This window comes from Rhinopithecus bieti, unplaced genomic scaffold (assembly GCF_001698545.2).
Source record: "Rhinopithecus bieti isolate Rb0 unplaced genomic scaffold, ASM169854v2 scaffold_50799, whole genome shotgun sequence".
In the NCBI taxonomy this organism is placed as follows: Eukaryota; Metazoa; Chordata; class Mammalia; order Primates; family Cercopithecidae; genus Rhinopithecus; species Rhinopithecus bieti.
Window position 1 is genome coordinate 144887 of NW_016819917.1, and position 9617 is coordinate 154503.

Genomic DNA, 9617 nt, shown 5'->3' on the forward strand with positions numbered 1-9617 from the left:
TGACCTAAGTGCTTGTGTTTTCTTTCTTTTTTTTTTTTCCACATTTAGTTCTTTTATTTAGTTTTCTAGTGGACAATTTACATATCTCCCACACCCTGTCTTTTAAGTTAGTGTGATGATTTTCTGTAACAAACTACTTAAAGGGGAGCTTTGGTCAAGAATGGAATGAAATCGCAAATAAATAAATAAATAAAATAAAATTTACTGCTTTTAAAAAACCAACACTTTCACTAATTTTATATTCAAATAAAACCACACAGCATTGGCGTGATATGTGTTTTCAGTATCTCCTTGGGTCTGGCTTCCTCGCCATCGTGCCATGGCACAGCTGCAGTTGACCACAGTTTGTCATTCTGGATGGCAAAGGCTTACTCAGCTTCATGTTATCCGGAGGACCTGGATGGAAAACTTGAGGGTCTTGAAATCCCAAATTGTCATGGCTTCATCAATGCCAGTAGTGCAAAATTTGCGACAATCTTGCTTGTCCACCTCATAGAGACTTGAGTAATGCTCTTCTGGTGCGGGGTCTCCAGGGCCGTGTTGCTGTCCTCAGTCGTGGCCCTCTTGTCCATGTTGCGGGAGCATTCCATGGCAGACATGTTGCGTTGGATGCTGTTTTGGAATGTCTAACTTGGAGATGAAGGTTGGGCAGCCATGGGCATCATAGTTAAAGAGCATTGGGCAGCAGTCATGGCCAGCAGCCACGACGCTGTTGTCCAGGACAAATGACGCACTCAGGAGCAGCAAGAACTCCATCTTCAGAGTTGAGACCTGCATACTTTTTGAGGCATCAGCAACAGACACAGTGCTGTCGTGGCTGACCCAGGCCAGGCAGCTCCTACTGGCAGAGAAGCTGACCCCGTGGACCCAGCCACCAGTGCCACTGCCACCAAACTCTGACATCAGCTGCCCAAAAGGCATCTTGCTGCCCCAGGGCATGCTGACTGGCTTTTCATCCACTTCTCTAATGTAAGCAGAAAACACTCTGCATTTGAAGTCACATGATCCTGCTGCCAGCAAAACGCTGTTGGGATGCCAATCCAAGCTGAGGACTGTAAGCGAATCGGCTTTTTAATGTGCTTGCTCGGTCACCAGTCATTTCGGACTCAAAGTAACAAACAGAAATGAGTCGTGCTCCACTTCCCACAGCAAATTTGTTCCCTAGGGGGGGACCACTTCACAAAAGCAGCTGCACGATTAATTCTCAGGATCATCAGGGTTGGTTTCCAGACACCATCTTTCTGACTCCAGACATGGGCATCGCGGGCTACCCCACAAGTGACGATGCGGTCGCTCTTGGGAGCCCAGTCAATACCTGTGATGTGTCCATTGTGCTCACTGAGTTCATAAGCTTTCACCCACTGGCTCCCGTACTTCTTATCAATGTGCACTTCGTGATTATTTTGGCTAAGGGCAATCTGGGTACGATCCCGGTTCCAGGCATGACAGGGGATTGACTCTAGTAAAAACCAATGCAGTGACATTAGTCTTAGTGTTTTCAAAGGAGAGAAAGTAGGGATTGGGGAAGTCCGGACGGGCTCAGAGCAGAGAATTCGCAGACCCTGGGCTGTCAACACGAACTAGTGCTTGCATTTTCTAATTGTTACCAAAGAATTGATAAAACGGTGAGAGTGTGCTTGTTCATGGTCAGCAGAGAAATGGAAAAGGGAACACCATTTTCTTTTCTTTTCTTTTTTTTGGAGACAGAGTCTTGCTCTGTCACCCAGGTTGGAGTGCAATGGTGCGATCTTGGCTCACGGCAACCTCTGCCTCCCGGGTTCAAGCAATTCTCCTGCCTCAGCCTCCCGATCAGCTGGGACTACAGCCCATGCCACCACACCTGGCTAATTTTTTGTATTTTTACCTGAGATGGGGTTTCACCATGTTGCTGGGGCTGGTGTTGAGCTCCTGAACTCAGGCAATTCGCCTGCCTCAGTCTCCCAAAGTACTAGGATTACAGGCGTGAGCCATCGCGCCCAGCCCACTATTTTTCTTAATATATCTCTAGGTTTCTGTTCAATTTAACAGTTACACAGACCCCTGAATTTGGAGATTTAGAGCCATATCTTCCAATAATTACTGATGTCTCTTGTATGTGATAGGAATGAATAACACACAGCCACAATGAACACTCAAGGCCCTTTCGTTCCATTCAAAAACTGAGGTATGGGGCAATTTCACTATTGTTCCTATTATTTTTAGTTCTATTTTTCAAATAGTACACATGTATTTATTATTATTATTTTTTCTTTTGGAGACAGAGTTTCACTCTTGTTGCCTAGGCTGGAGTGCAATGGTGCGATCTCGGCTCACCATAACCTCCACCTCCTGGGTTCAAGTGATTCTCCTGCCTCAGCCTCCTGAATAGCTGGGATGACAGGCATGTGCCACCATGCCCAGCTATTTTGTATTTTTTTAGTAGAGATGGAGTTTCTCCATATTGGTGAGGCTGGTCTCGAACTCCTGACTTCCGGTCCTCTACCCACCTCAGCCTCCCAAAGTGCTGGGATTACAGGTGTGAGCCACCACGCCCGGCCTGTATTTATTATTTTTTAAATTTTGTTTTATGTTATATGTGGTGACAGTGTTGAAGTTTATTACAACCCTGTAAACCTAGTAAAGGGCTGAGGAAATACCAAAGACTGAAGAAACCACCAGAGGGGCACATGTTCTCCAGGCCTCTTGAGGCCTCTAGGGCAAAAGCAAAAAAATAAAACCCACCGGAAACCACTCCCCTGCCCAGTCCCTTGTTTTTGTTTTCCCTAGACACAGCTTACTTCAAAGCTTACCCTCTTTGTTTACATAAGAAAAAGCTCCAAATTCCCACAGTGTGTCTCATCAAGGATTTCTTACTGATCCTGGGAACAATGCTTGTTGACTTACTCAAATCTTAGGCTTCCCTGTTTCTCCAAGCCCCTGACAGTTGGACTACTCTTGGCCATTGAAATTCAGAACAGCCTCTATTTCTCTCTCTTTTTTCTTTTTTTTTTCTTTTTTGAGGCAGAGTTTCACTCTTGTTGCCCAGACTAGAGTGCAATGGCACGATCTCGGCTCACTGCAACCTCTGCCTCCCAGGTTCAAACGATTCTCTTGCCTCAGCCTCCCGAGTAGCTGGGATGACAGGCATGCACCACTGTGCCTGGCTAATTTTGTATTTTTAGTAGAGACCGGGTTTCTCCATGTTGGTCAGGCTGGTCTCGAACTCCTGACCTCAGATGATCTACCTACCTCGGCCTCCCAAAGTGCTGGGATTACAGGTATGAGCCACTGTGCCCAACAGGAAATATTCTTTTAAATTTCTTGTGAATCAGTATGTCCATGTTGCTTCCTTGACATTTCTAGAAGCAAAGAAACTTTACATATACGAAATGGAATAATGACTTTCAGCTATAATCAGCTTCTTGTCTACCGTTCTGAGGTTAACAAGAACTGTCACAATTTATTCTTTTTTTTTTTTTTTTTTTTTTTTTTGCATGGAAGCATGGAAGTCCAGGCTCAGTGTTCTTTTTTGGCTACTTAGCAATATTGCATAATACAGAATTATAATGATGTGAGAGAAAAACATACTTCCATATTACATGGTAACTTGGAGATTGCCATGGAATTATTGCCTTAAGAAATGAGGCTACTTATAAAAATTTAATAATTGAGCTGTCCTTTCTTTTTTTCTTTTTTATTTGCTCTGTCTCCAGGCCAGAATGCAGTGGTGCAATTTCGACTCACTGCAACCTCTGCCTCCCGGGTTCAAGTGATTCTCCTACCTCAGCTCCTGAGTAGCTGGGACTAGAGTGTGCACCACCATGTCCAGCTAATTTTTAGTGGAAATGGGGTTTCACCATGTTGGCCAGGATGGTCTCGATCTCTTGACCTCATGATCCGCCTGCCTCTGCCTCCCAAAGTGCTGGGATTACAGGCGTGAGCCCCTGTGCCTGGCCTTTCTGTGAGTTGTCCTTTCTTGAGAGTTCATATGAAGGAAAATAACCTGCCTGCCATTTATCCTTAGAAATATTGCAAAATTATTTTTTCTCTAAGGGAAAATAAATCTAAATGACTTCTGAAGAGTATTTTATTGGCTTTGTTATCCACACGTGACAGAACATTGAGAAACAGAAAACAGAAAATATCTAAAATACGTTACAATTTTAAAATGAAATTTAATTCTTTTATTTCAGAATGCACTTGGTGATTTTGAAATTACAATATATTTAGAAATTAATGACATAGCGATATTAGTGTTGATGAAAAGAGTCAAACTCTGTAAAATACTTGAAGAGATTTATTCTCAGCCAAATATGAGTGAGCTGGTCTGTGACATAGTCCTCAGGAGGTCCTGAGAACATGTGCCAGAGGTGGTTGGGGCACAGCATGGTTTTGTACATTTTAGAGAGGCATGAAACATCATTGAAATACATTTAAGAAATACATTGGTTTGGTCCAGAAGGGTGGGGCAACTCAAAGCGGGGTGGGTTGGTTTCAGGCTATTGGTGCATGTAAACATTTTGTGGTTAACAATTGGTTGAGTGGCCGGCATAGTGGCTCACACTTGTAATCCCAACACTTTGGGAGGCCGAGGCAGGAGGATCACAAGGACAGGCATTTGAGACCAGCCAGGTCAACATGGTGAAACCCCATCTCTACTAAAAAAAATACAAAAATTAGCCAGGCATGGTGGCATGCTCCTGTAATTTCAGCTACTCGGGAGGCTGAGGCAGGAGAATTGCTTGAAGCCGGGAGGCAGAGGTTGCAGTGAGCCGAGATCGTACTACTGCACTCCGGCCTGGGCGACAGAGTAAGACTCCATCTCAAAAAAAAAAACAAAACAAAATATTTGGTTGAGTTTCTGTAAAGACTGCGATTCATAGAAAGGTAATGTTCAAGTTAAGATAAAAGATTGTCAGCCGGGTGTGGTGGCTGGCTGGGCGCGGTGATTCAAGTCTGTAATCCCAGCACTTTTGGAGGCAGAGGTGGTTGATCACATGAGGTGAGGAGTTCCAGACCAGCCTGACCAACATGGTGAAAACCCGTCTCTACTAAAAATACAAAATTAGCCAGGCGTGGTGGTACATACCTGTAATCCCAGTTATTTGGGAGGCTGAGGCAAGAGAATCGCTTGAACTTGGGAGGCAGAGGTTGCAGTGAGCCGAGATTGCACTCCAGTGTGGGCAACAAAAGCGAGACTCCGTCTCAGAAAAAAATAAAACAGAAAAAAGAAAAAATAATAAAATAAATTAAATTAAATTAAAAAATAAAAAGATTGCAGAGACCAAAATTCTTTTTTTTTTTGGAGACAGAGTCTCACTGCGACACACAGGCTGGAGTGCAGCGGCACGATCTCAGCTCACTGCAACCTCTGCTTCCCATATTCAAGCGATTTTCCTGCCTCAGCCTCACGAGTAGCTGGGACTACAGGCGGGGGGGCCACCACACCTGGCTAATTTTTTCTTTTCTTTTTTTGAAATGGAGTCTTGCTCTGTCGCCCAGGCTAGAGTGCAGTGGCACAATCTTGGCTCACTGCAACCTCCACCTCCCAAGTTCAAGCGATTCTCCTCCTTCAGCCTCCCAAGTAGCTGGGATTACAGATGCCCACGACTGTGCCCAGCCAATTTTTGTATTTTTAGTAGAGATGGGGTTTCACCATATTGGCCATGCTGGTCTCGAACTCCTGACCTCATGATCCACCTACCTCGGCTTCCCAAAGTGCTGGGATTACAGGCGTGAGCCACTGCCCTTGGCATAATTTTTGTATTTTTGGTAGAGATGAGGTTTCACCTTGTTGGCCGGGCTGGTCTCGAACTCCTGACCTCAAGTGAGCAGCATCAGCCTCTCAAAATGCTGGTATTACAGGCCTGGGCCACCGTGCCTGGCCCAAAATTCTTTTGAAGTTTTATAGTGGCTGCTCTTTGAGAAAATAGATGATAAATATTTCCTATTCAGAACCTAGTTAATCTCTTTAGGACTGGGAGGCTCTGGAAGAAAAGATCTAGCTATGTTAATAGAGATTCTTTACAGATGCAAATTTTCCCCCACAAAGAACAGCTTTGCAGGGCCATTTCTTTTTTCTTCTTTTTTTTGTTTTTTTTTTGAGTTTCACTCTTGTTGCCCTGGCTGGAGTACAATGGCACGATCTCAGCTCACGGCAACCTCTACCTCCCAGGTTCAAGTGATTCTCCTGCCTCAGCCTCCCTAGTAGATGGGATTACAAGCATGTGCCACCACACCTGGCTAATTTTGTATTTTTAGTAGAGACAGGATTTCTCCATGTTGGTTAGGCTGGTCTCGAACTCCCCACCTCTGGTGATCCTCCCCCCTTGGCCTCCCAAAGTGCTGGGATTACAGGTATGAGCCACTTCACCTGGCCATGGGCCATTTCAAAATACGGCAAAGAAACATGTTTTGGAATAAAATATTTTGATTTTCTTTTTTGTCTCGTAGTGTTATGCCAGAGTCAGGTTGGAAAGTAAGTCACAATATATAGAGTTAAATAAAACCCATCTGATAAGAATTTATGATTTGTAGGGCATGACTCCCCAGACCCCTTTGATAGGAATTTGGGCAAGATAAAAAAAATCTGAGTTTAGTTCTCATTAAGATGTCAACAAAGTTCATTTCAGAAGTATTTGAGGTTAACTCATCTTGCATAGAATAAACTAACAAAAGTCACCAGGTGTGGTGGCTCTGGCCTGTAATCTCAGCACTTTGGGAGGCTGAAGTGAGAGGACTGCTTGAGGCCAACAGTTTGATACCAACCTGCCAATCAATACTCGGAGACCCCATCTGTATTTAAGAAAAAGAAAAAATAGCAGGGTGTGATTTCTCATGCCTGTAGTCCCAGCTACTCAGGAGGCTGAGGGGGGAGGATCACCTCAGCCTCTATGTTCCAGGCTGCAGTGAGCCATAATCATGTCACTGCCCTCCAGCCTGGAGGACAGAAGACTGCTTCAAATAAATAAATAGGAACAAATAAATAAATATGACAGGAGAGTGTTTCAAGTAAATAAATATGAATAACAATTACAAGGAAAAACTATGTAATTAATATCTACTTTTAAAAAGATACTGCTTCTTGGCCAGGCATGGTGGTTCACACCTGTAATCCTAGCACTTTGGGAGGCTGAGGTGGGCAGATTGCCTGAGCTCAGGAGTTCAAAACCAGCCTGGGCAACATGGTGAAACTTTGTCTCTACTAAAATACAATAAAAATGAGTGGGGCATGGTGGCATGCACCTGTAGTCCCAGCTACTTGGGAGGCTGAGGCAGGAGAATTACTTGAACCCAAGAGGCAGAGGTTGCAGTGAGCCAAGATTGCACCACTGCACTCAGCCTGGGCAACAGAGCAAGACTCCATCTCTTAAAAAAAAAAATACAGCTTATTTAAAGCATAAGTTGGTCATCTGGTCATCTAACATATCACTGAACCTGACACTGCCTTTGCAAAAATTGATAGTGAAACAATTGTTTCTAACCACAGAAGCTGTGTTTGCTCATTCTTGGGCATTGGTTTAGCTAACTATGGGAATAATTCAGTTGATAGTTATCACTTGGAAGCAAGGACGGTAATAGTCCCTTCCCAAACTGACCCTCAGGTGACGTGTACCACCTTTGTAAGACGCCTTTTACATGATGAAAGGCCACAAAGTTAGGATTATGGGAGGTACCTGAATTCTGCTAAAATGTAGGTATAAACATTAACCAGTCATATGGAGGTCACAAGATTTGTAATTTCCCTAATTGCTCCTATAGATAACATCACTTTTGTCAAAACCTAAGATTGGTCTTTGAGGTGTTTTTCAGACTTTTCCAATTGGGCAGACCAGCTCAGGCCACCTGGACTTCTTTTTTTCTTTATTATTTTTTAACCTCCAGTATTCAACCACCTGGACCTCTTCACTGGTACCAGAGAACTGGCACCACCCGATCCTGTGACCCCCCCCCCACCCAAAAACTTATTCAGCTCCGGGATAGTTTTGGACCCTCCTATAATTTCCTCCCCAACCAATCAGCCACACCAATTTCCTAGCCCCTTGCTCCAGATTATCCTCAAAACCCCTAGTCTCCCAGCTTTTCGGGAGACGGATTTGATAATTAACTTCTTCTCTCCCTCTCCCACTTGTTTGACTTGGCTAGCCCTGAGATTATTAAACTCTTTCTTTGCTGCAAAACCCTGCTGTTTTCAGTGCACTGTCTCCTGTGCAGAGGCAAGGTGAAACCGGATGATAACAGACCTAGTTTCCCAGGCCTTGCAGCCCAGGTGTTGTCACTACGAACGTTTCTGGGCTGGGGGCGGTGACTCACACCTGTAATCTCAGCAGTTTGGGAGGCTGAGGCCAGTGGATCACCTAAGGTCAGGAGTTTGAGACCAGCCTGACCAACATGGAGAAACCCCATCTGTATTAAAAATACAAAAAGAATAGCCAGACATGGTGGTGCCTGCCTGTAATCCCAGCTACTCCAGAGGCTGAGGTAGGAGAAATCGCTTGAACCCGGAAGGCACGCCATTGCACTCCAGCCTGGGCAACAAGAGCGAAACCTCGTCTCAAAAAAAAAAAAAAAAAAAAAAAGTTTCTGGAAATGAGTACAGGGTTGACTCTGGAGTGAATGGAGACCAGAAAATAAAGGGATTTCTATTTGTTTGATGGGGCGTCAGCATGGAATTGGACTATCACTGCATGCCGAGTTTGCATTTCCCCTTCCAGTTGGCATCCCCTTCACAGACAATTCCAGGGCTTTTAAATTAAGTTACTAAACTTAATTTCGATAGCAGGAATTTTCCTGGATCCAATCGCAGACTTTGCTCCGCCCCAGGGAGATCCTGCTGAGTTGCCTCAGCCTCACTGGTAAATATCGCCTCCTTAATCCGGAAAATAGAGATGCGCTGGGAGCCAGAAGAGGAAAGCACAGGCCCTGCCCCCTCTTTTTTTCCTTTCCCAATCCGCAGCTTGCTGGGCGCGCCAAACCCTGACTTCCGCCCTGCGCGTGCCATTTCCTTCAGACCCGGAAGCAGATCGCACGGAGTTAACCTTGGGCCGCAGCGCGTCTGTAAAGATTAAACGGGCTTCGCAGTCCTCTGGTGCTTCCGTACCCGGGATCTGCAGGTTCGTACACTCCTGAAAATAACCCCTCCCCAAGGAAATCACACATCGCCCTGAGAGCCGGGATTGTGTCAATGATTTGGGGGTAAAATCATTCTGAGTCTGAATCCGTCCTGGATCTTTCTCCCTTCAGGTCACGTAGACACGTCTTTTCGTTCAGTGTTCTCGTTTAAAACCTTTTACTGACCCCTCCTCCTGCCCTGCACCACCTAAAGCCCTCACCCACGAGGTGAATTCAGGGCTATGCGGTTCCCCAGCCTCGCCCTCGTCGGCCCCTGTAGCGCAGGGCCGCAGCAGCAGTCCCGGGGAGGCCGCGTCCTCTGCCTGGTCCTAGGATCCTGCAGACCCCACCCCGGCCTAAGGCGCCGTCGCCCCCCACCTGCCTCCTCCTCGTGCCAGGCCCTGCTCATCCCCAGGTCTCTTCGCAGTCATTGCTTGTGCGTTGGGGAGGTGCCCGGGACCTGTCCGGTTCCTGCCTGCCCAGCTCCACCCCTTGGAAATGTGCTCCTCCGGGATGCAGGCGTCTTA

General features: G+C 45.6%; 1 pseudogene across 1 annotated transcript; it reads right to left on the bottom strand.

Annotated features, from left to right (window-relative positions):
• Positions 1-378: 378 nt before the first annotated feature.
• LOC108520048 (actin-related protein 2/3 complex subunit 1A-like) lies at positions 379-1444 on the bottom strand (annotated as a pseudogene). The gene has a single exon (XR_001882818.1). The product of XR_001882818.1 is annotated as an actin-related protein 2/3 complex subunit 1A-like (transcript).
• Positions 1445-9617: the final 8173 nt, after the last annotated feature.